Source organism: Atractosteus spatula, chromosome 10, assembly GCF_055471065.1.
Source record: "Atractosteus spatula isolate fAtrSpa1 chromosome 10, fAtrSpa1.hap1, whole genome shotgun sequence".
Classification (NCBI taxonomy): Eukaryota; Metazoa; Chordata; class Actinopteri; order Semionotiformes; family Lepisosteidae; genus Atractosteus; species Atractosteus spatula.
Window position 1 is genome coordinate 25,962,711 of NC_142715.1, and position 9,524 is coordinate 25,972,234.

The 9,524-nt window shown below is 42.1% G+C and overlaps 1 non-coding gene across 1 annotated transcript; it reads right to left on the bottom strand.

The window, feature by feature from the left end:
• Window positions 1-7,438: 7,438 nt before the first annotated feature.
• trnai-uau (transfer RNA isoleucine (anticodon UAU)) lies at window positions 7,439-7,532 on the bottom strand. The gene is made up of 2 exons: window positions 7,495-7,532; window positions 7,439-7,474 (listed from the first exon to the last, which is right to left on the bottom strand). It is a non-coding gene; the product is annotated as a tRNA-Ile (tRNA).
• Between the last annotated feature and the right edge of the window lie 1,992 nt (window positions 7,533-9,524).

Sequence of the window (9,524 nt, forward strand, 5' to 3'; positions counted from 1 at the left end):
CTTAATATACCCTCAGTATATGCATTGTGACTGTAATAAGAGTCTGCACAGTTGACTCTACACAAGGACAGAGGGGACAGCATGGAGCAGTCGGCAGGGAGTTTAATGAGCTCAGCGGCATCACAGGTGAGTGTAGAGGGAGGGCCCAGGGGCACCGAGGTCCAGGAAAGGAAGGGGTGGACAGCTGGTTCTCTTTGAAAGCCTTGTCCACCTGGATAATGGGCTGTGGAGGCTGAAGACACACAGGAGACCTTGGTAATGGAGACACCCTTCACTTCTAATTCTGTACGCACTATAAGGTCCACATGTACTGAGTTTCACCAGGTGAGTCTGCACAGTTTGTCCAATAAGATCCTGGACAAGTGTGTCTGTACAGTTTTTTTAAGTGTTTGTATAGGGGTGAGTCTATACAGTGTGTTTAATAAGAGTCTAAACAGGTCTGTTTATATAGTGAGTGCTAATAAAAGCCTGTACAGTCTATACAGTGTGTCCTATAAGAGTCTGTACAGGTGAGTCTGTACAGTGTGTCCAAATAGAGTCCATACAGGTGAGTCTATACAGTGTGTCCAATAAGAGTCTGTACAGGTAACTCCACACAAGGACAGAGGTTCTGTTCGCTTCTCACCTGTCCCGGAAGCTCAGGAGCTCTGACACTCCTTAGAGGAGGGAACTTAATGGGGGCAGCATGGCGCAGTCAACAGGGGTTTCTCTGAGCACAGCGGGGTCACAGGTGATCGAAGACGGAGGGCCCAGGGGCGCCAAGATCCAGGAGATGGAGGGATGGACAGCTTGTTTTCTTCAACAGCCTCGCCCACCTGGATCGTGCGTCTCCTGGGCTGTGGAGACTGAAGACACACAGAAGACCTTTCTGTTCTTGCCGAGTCCCACAACAGGTCAAACTGTCCTAAGACTACTACAAAGAGAAAAAATAAACCTGCTATTCACAGACCTCAGCTACAGGGACTCCCAGGTACTTCTGCAGGATGAGGTCAACGTCAATGCCGGCTGCAGCCTGGTGGAAGCACTTGTTCACCTCGGAGAACTCACACCTGACCTTCGTGTTTTCAAAGTAGGACTTCAGTGTCTCCACCACCTCTTCGTAGTTGTCCTGCTTCATGATTCCTGTGCCCTGGAAGGGAAAATCCTAGGAAAATGGGGAGAGAGAATCAGACAAGATGTCCTGACCATGTCTGCAGTCGTCAAACCAAACCTCCATTATATGAGCTTGTGTTGTCTGTTGTCTTCACTGTTTTAATTTTGGGATTTGGTAAAATTTCTTATCATATCCTCTGTGAAACTTCACTAACTCAGTACCAACTCCTTTACCAGAGAGAGAGAACAAAGACGGTGAATCATCATCATCATACCTCCACAGCGCCAGACAGGAGATGCAACCTAGGGGTGGAACTGTGATACCTCTAAAGCCAAAAGAGAGGGGGGGGGTCACCCCACTGTTAATAGAGCCAATAGAGAGATGGGGTGTCACCCCGCTGTTGCCATCGATGACCAAGAGTCTCACCACCCTCTCTATGATGCCCCCTAGTGTTGATCTGTAAGCGGTGTGTTTTTCAGCCACCCACTTGAAATAACAGCAGGCTGGTGTCCCAGCCCAGCTCCTGTCTCTCTCCCCTTGGATCTGGGAGATTTCCAGGTTGAGTGGGGTGACGCAGATATCTTGGAAAGCTGAGGGGTCAGGAGAGTCACCCCAGCCCCTGTACCGCCCTGATACCACAGTAGGGATACCACAAGGGGAGGGGTTTCAGTGACTCACTAATCCCACATATGCTGCCTCCAATCCAAACTTGGCCAGGACCTCATCGTACAACTCCAGGCAGTCCAGCTGGATGGAAGACATCGCATTCTGAGCCCAGGTCCGCACCCGGCTCTCCTCAACCTAGAGCAGCCCCTCCAGTTCGACCCACAGGCCCTCCCCGAGCCACCACAGGGCAGCCGGGGCCTTACCTACACTCTTACCTACAGTTACACTATAACTAACACTTACACAAATACTGCCAATATTACAACAGTAACACTGCAATTAAGGCTTACAGTATCATTATTACTAACAATAACACAAACTTAGTAGTACACTAATAATACCAATAATAACAGTAATACTATCAAAAGAACTAACATGACAATGAGTATTAATATTCTGACACTAACACTAATATTAACATTAATACTAACATTAAAACTAAAATTAAACGTAGCTCTATCATCAATAATTCTCACATGAATACTAGTATTCAGTAGTGCTATCATCATTAATACTCACATAGACACACAGACACTACACATACTCATGGACACACACCCACACACATCAAACACTCACAAACACCCACACACCCACAGACACCACATACGCTAATAGTGATAAAAACACAGCACTCACAGATTTCTGTTTGTTGGTCTGGACTCTAGAAAGTTATAAAGTGCTCTAGAAATTTGCAAGCGACTCTGGACCTCAACACCTGTTGATGGGTCACTTCTGTCAGACACAGCATTGGAGCCCAAGCCCACCTACACACACATTCACACACACTGACCGATATACACCCACACATTCACACACATTATGACAAACTGACAGACACACAACCACACACTCACACACATTCACACAAACACTACACACACTCACAGATACAAACTCACAGACACACATTCACAGACACACACATAGACACAACACACACTCACAGGCACCACGCACATTTATACACACAATCAGACACTCACACACATACAGTACTCGCACACATTCACAGACACACACATACACACTGATAGACACCACACACTTGCAGACACACACCCACACACTAACAGACACACACCTGCACAATGACAGACAAATCACACTGACAGACACACATTCACACACTGACAAACACCACACACTCACAATCACCACAAACTCACAGACACACTCCACAGACACTTATACTTATAATAACAGTAATGCTATCACTAAAACTAACACTACTGCTACTGTTAATACTGTAACAGTAACTCTATAATTAAATTTAATATTAACATTAATATGACCATTAAAACTAAAATCATCAGTAGTGCTATCATCATTAATACTCACATGAACACTAGCATTAGTATTAAAATTACCAGTTGTACTCTCACTAATATTAACATAAATACACTAGCATTAGTATTAGTTGCTGTCCGTGACGTCACACCACACTTTGTGACGAAGGCGAGACATCTAGCCAGGAACAGTGACCTGCCGCGTGTCGCCATGGTTACCATACTTATGATTTGTAAACAAATTGAAAATGCATTTAAACTGTTACTTACACAAATTTATTAACTTTGAATATAATTTTCTAGCTCTAGGATACAATTCCTAAATAATAATTTGAACAAATCATTCTTTAATTTCAGATTGAACATTATTAACACTAAATGCATGTTAATTAATAAATATTGACTCTTTTCTAGATTTTAAAATGGGTCAAGAACGGGAAAAGAATCAGTACTCACCAATCGGTGAACTTAATCGATTATTCTACGTTTTATTAGTTGAATTAATTGCTTGTCGATAGATAAGTGATCAATAACTCTCCTCCGTGCGCTCTGCGTGTCTCCCGCGGTCTCGCTCTCTGATTCCGGCGCTCTGCCTGGTGTCTGTGACGTCACAGCGCTCTTTCTGACAGAGCAGAGCTGGAGGAGACTCCTGTCCGGAGCCCGGTGGGCTTTTCTTACAGATATAACATCCCCAAAAACAAAACACACCGGGCTATTAAGAGAAGTGATTCATAACAACAGGAGGAGGAGAATGACAAACCGAGAAATGAAATTCATTAAACACTAACAGAAAAAAAAAATGTTTACTTCACAGAATAATGCGTTATAAAGCATACTCCTGTGGAGCAGAAGAGAAAGAGAAGGAGCACAGGTCTCTATAACAAGTGCTTTTAAGCGTTTTACACGAATCTCCATAGAATAGAAGCCAGGAGGATCAGACTCCTGATCCTGGAGGTTGAAGAGCAGCTCTTGGTTTTATTTTCACTCGATCTCTCAGTTCCTCTCCGGGTTTGATGATTTAATTAACTGTATAACTGTTATCAGACTCTGTTTAACTGTATATTTATAAGACTCCCCATGAGAGACGTGTGGGAGACGTTGAATCCCAGGGCTGGTGTGGAATCACACACAGACAGGTCTTCTGTGTGATCTGAGTCCCACTGCTCAGAGCTACAGACTGGTCAACTGGTCACTATTGTAGACACGACCATCAGTCTGCTGCTGCTGATAATCATATTACACTTATAAGAGTGGCAATACTGCTGTTCATTAAATAAGTAAAAATAATAATAAGAGATAATCACATATTGCTCAATTGTCAGTCAAACACTTCTGACAGATACGTTTATTCCATGCTGAAAAAAAGAAGAAAGATAACACAACGTTTTGGCCGTGGAGCCTTCTTCAGGTGTAAGAGAGACAGGGCAGTAGGAAAAGGTAAAGTAGTGGGAGAACAAAGGCTGGGAGGGAGGAGGAGTGAGAGGCAGGAGCAGGGGACAGAAAGAGAGGCCAATCAAGAGGTGTGAAGTCAGAATAGATGTAGAGAGGTGTGACAGAAAGGAGGGTCTTGGAACAGCTGTAAAGAGACGGAATGCTGGTTTAGTGAGAGAAGCGGGCAAGTGGCCCAGGGAGGAAGAGATTTAATCTGTTTCTCTACTGTGCATGTTTAAATCCACTTAATATTGAATATTAATATGGAATTTTACAACTAAGGCTAAATTTTGGTAGCTGAAACAGAAGTACTGTATAGTACAATTTTGTTTTGATTTGAACCGATGTTTGCACCTCAATAATCCATTCGTCATTGAAAGAAGAAAAGGCAGATGTGTTTTGAATCTCACGATGATCCTGTTCTCAATCCAAAAGAAAGGTTTAATGTGATCCCACTAGAAAAAGAGTCAATTTTTATATCTAATGATGTCCCTCAAACATTTTGTAATATCTCTGGGAGTGTATACAGTAGAAGCCTGGTTAAGTGCTTAAATTCAAACTAAACAGGACTATGGGAATGAGATTTGATTTCGAACTGGGATTTAAATAAATAGGAATGCTGCACTACATTGTGCTTTATGTAAGACAAAAGGTGGGCTTCCTGTGTTTTCGATAACTCAGTTGTAAGAGCGGAGGAATATAGTGGAAACAGCTGGGAACTCTTTGTTCTCTGGTTTGAATCTGGCTGGAAGAAAGGTGTTTTTTATGTTCTTTAATCAAAAAGTGAAAATTTGTCATTCACTTAGTTGTCCAACGAAAGCTGAGTAAACGGTGAAGCAGAGCCTCTTGTTCTGAATTCTTCTAACATTTTCTAGGCTTGTAGACTCCTCACTCTTCCTAAAACAAAGTGCCGCAGATAAAGATACAGTAGTTGTCGGGAGTTTAGTTCAGTGGTAGAGCACATACAGTACAGTACCTCGCATGTATGTGGCTGTTTTAAACCGCCGGCGTCTCCACTCTGGATTTCTTCCTAAGCGCGATATCTTTCCTTACTTGTGTGTGAATTTCAGCGTGACACATAAACCCTTTGTCTGTTTTATATATATTGTAACGCTTACGGCCGTCAGGTACTGTGTAAGAGCCGGCGTACCAGAGCAGGTGACGTCACCGCCCTTCCCTGTGATAGCAGGACTACAGCTACTGGGCTGTGGAGAGATCTCTCTTTAGCTCACGGGGTTGGGTCGCTGCAGAGAGACGCGGAAGTCCCGGGTTCGAGCCACCTATACTTTGGGCCGACCAGATGCGGCAAGGGCGCCCGCCTGAGCCCCCGTTGCGTTACAATATTCTATTTTAAATCAGTTAAAACAAAAAAAGTACTAATTACATACACGTAGAAAACACATGTATCTAATTTGAAAATGTGGGCAATGTATTACTAGTTGTGGAGCTGAGCTCACAGTAGAGCAGTTGATATTGTTAAACCACGTATTGTTTTTAAATTATGCCACTAAACACTGGCACGGTGTTTGTGCAGTCCTACCCAAGCTTTCTATCGACTGGATGAGTCTCCTGTTCCATCTCCAATTCTTTCCGCACATTTCACCTGTTTCACCACCTTTATCATTAGATTATAGCCACTAATATGAGAATACTGTTCTGAAAGACTCTCTTAAATAATAATGTTGAAAAGGGTAATGATAAGAGTTTTTTTCATTAAGGTAACCATACATTTGCCTGTATAGTACAACTTATTATCTGTATCCGCAAATCCCCAATATTAATGCTGTCTCCTGAGAAACACAAGTGTAGAGTCAAATCATATTAAATAATACAACAAATCTATTCAATTAACACCCCTATGTGACAGAACACATTTAAGACTAACACACCTTTAAATATGTATTTCCTTCATTTCAGTTCTGTCCCCAGGATACCTGAGAATTCATTATAGCATAATAAAGTCTGTGCATGCATTACCTGTAATACAGCTACTAATAAAGATAACATTAAACTTCATTATTAAGATATCACGCTTTTATTAATAAAATATGTATTGATAAAATTCCTTGTGAATAATTGTAGTGTCTGGAAAGCAATTGTTCATTACTTAATGACGATATTATTTCCACTACATCCAGGACAGTTCCAATGTAATCTATTGTTCTGCTTAGTCTGCTTAGTCTCCTACTTTAGTAATGTCTAATGGGCAGCAGCTGTTATTTTAGGTTTGTTGCAATTGAGAACAGGTTTGCTACAGAGCTGCTGACAAATTTCAGCAGCCAGTTTGTTGCAACTGACCCGTTGTAGCTACCAATCAGAAGCAAGGAGAAACAAACATTAGTTTTGCCTTTTTCCTAATAAAAAAGGAAAACAGAGTAGTAGTTTATGTGGTAATTTCAGGTACAATGTATGAACTAAAGTTAACTAGTCCCACAGTAATGCGTGGTGTCCTATCAACAGAAAAAAAAATAGTTGTAACCCGAAAACACAACAAACACAAAACAAGAAGTCTCCCGGGAACCTAGGTAAATCCCTGTAATAGTCTAGCAACTATAAAAAACAACCAAATGCAACAACTTTAAAAGAAAAAGAACATTAAAAACAAATCTGGGGAACAACAAAAACACAGAATCTAATGCGAGAGCTTTATCAAGTCTTCAGTGCTCCTCTCGTCTCAGTAGACCTCTCATATATTTGTGTACAGGTCAACTGGAGGTACACAGCTGATAGTAATTTAAGTAGGGAGCTGCGTCAGCATGCATGGGCTTCAAAGGAAAAGTATAGGTTTATTCCATGCTGAAAATAGAAGTAAACACAACGTTTCAGCTGTGGAGCCTTCTTTGATTGTGACTCGAAATAAACCTTTACTTGTTCGTTTGATGTTAATTTATTTCCATCAAATACCTAAGAGTATCTAAACTCGACAGTTGCTTTCAATAGCTAAAGACACAGGCTATACTGCTCCAGGTGAGGCTCGAACTCACAACCTCGGCATCACTCCGCTGTGCACTGCTGTATAAGTACCGCGCGCTGACCGATTGCGCCACTGGAGCTGTGCAAGATGTGCTCCTCATACAGACTGACGGTGCAGAAACACAGGGTGAAAACGGTTTCGGCTGTGGATCCATCTCCACATGGGGAAAAGGAACAGAAAAATAGCAAGGAAAATACAAGAAAAGAAACTGAAAGAATTGTGCTAACAGCAAAGGGGGACGGAGGGAGGTGGTCGGAAAAGTAAATCAACCCGGCTTATTTGTAGCGACATTTTTTGAGTCAATCAGCACACGGATTTCTCTTCATGTGCCTTAAACTGTGCAGTTTGTATTTTCGTTGTAGATAAGTTTCTTCAGACGTCCAGTAAAGTGACAATAATGGAGAACTAGCTGACGCACCCCGTTGTGAAGACCCTCTGTAAGGTGATTACACGTTTCATTTTCAAGTCGCCTCCTTTACACGCAATTGCAGCCCCGACACTGAGAGAAAGCATGAGAAATGGCTTCAATTTCAATGTGAAGCGCAGTACAGGCTCGATGGCTTCACATCTCCCATCAATCAAATAAAATTGCAGTGAAGCGATCTAAATAAGACTCTGAAGTACTGGGAAAGGCGATTATTTTGAGCGTGCCTCCCATGGTCTGCTACGAGGCTGAAGTTGGCTTCTTATTCGCCAGCTTCTTATTCGCGTTTTTCGTTCCACCTTAAATGCTGCTGCTGTGATGTTATTTCGCCTTTCGCCTGTAGATGGCTCTCTTCGATCAGTACTAATCCGGCTGGAATACTGTAGACATCTTCACTGAAAGGGAATATCCAAATAAATAGCGACTGTCCAAATTATATTTTTGTGTGGAATAGATTTCAGAAAATCGCAAACCAATTTTAAAAACTCACCACAACACAGACTTACACTGGGAAAAGGTGATTGTACTTTCTGCTTATTGCTACGGCATTCCCCCCGATTATGAAAATGTCTCACAGTTCTGACACCGACGTGTGAAAGACAATGTAACAGACTATCAAAATCCTGAAGTACAAGAAATTTTAATGCACCAGTTTTTTAAATATGACCCTCTGATCCTGGGATGTCAGAATACATTTCGAAAAAGTATGGCACGAATTGCAATGGCACAAATTGTTGAGAATATCACTGACCTTGCCGATATTTGCAGGGGATACGAGTGTTTTGCACATGTTGAACTACGACACGTCAAAATTGAGCTCCTTAGTCAATATCACCGGGAATGTCCAATAATGACGAACATCAGTAGCTTCAAGGAAACGTAGACTCGCACATGGAGTTTTATCTTCGAATGGAGGCTGGGAAAATTCATTTATACTCTCGTTGCTCATTAAGGAACATGAAGAGAAATCCGTGTACTAAATAACATAAAACTGTCGCTGCAAATTATCACCAAGCTGTTTTATGTGTCTGACCACCTCTTTCCTACTTTGCAGCGAGCACAATTCTTTCTGTTTCTTCATCGCTATTTTACTGTCTCTTTCCCCCATGTGGAGATGGATCCACAGCCGAAACTTTAGGTCGGTTCCTGTTACTCTGTCCGATTGAAAGAGCTGTATTAAAGGCACTCCCATCTCTGCAGGAAAGTTATTGCTGCTCCCAACACAATATACTGCAGCCAAATGTGATAGCGATACTGTCACTGCTTGTGGGCCACATGTTCCTACTGTCAGCCTATTATGTCATGTTCATCCACACCCAGAAACATTACTGCTGTAGCACAAGAGTTATATAGGCGCAGTCGATAGAGCAAGAATCTCTTAATCTCAGAACTCTGGGTTCAGCTCCCACATTGGGTCCCTCTGTGTCAATTTAACCCCCCCAATCCTCCTAGCATGACCCGATGGCGTAACAGTGATACCCAGTGCCTTATATGACCTTTGCGTAATTCAGCTTTCTTTACACTTGATTCAGATTTTGATCTGAAATCATCGGCCGAACAAGAGTTTGTCTAAATCGAGGGAGATCTGCTCACAAGCAAGTATTAAACACTTCAGCATTTTCTGTTTGAATACCACACTTTGTCAAA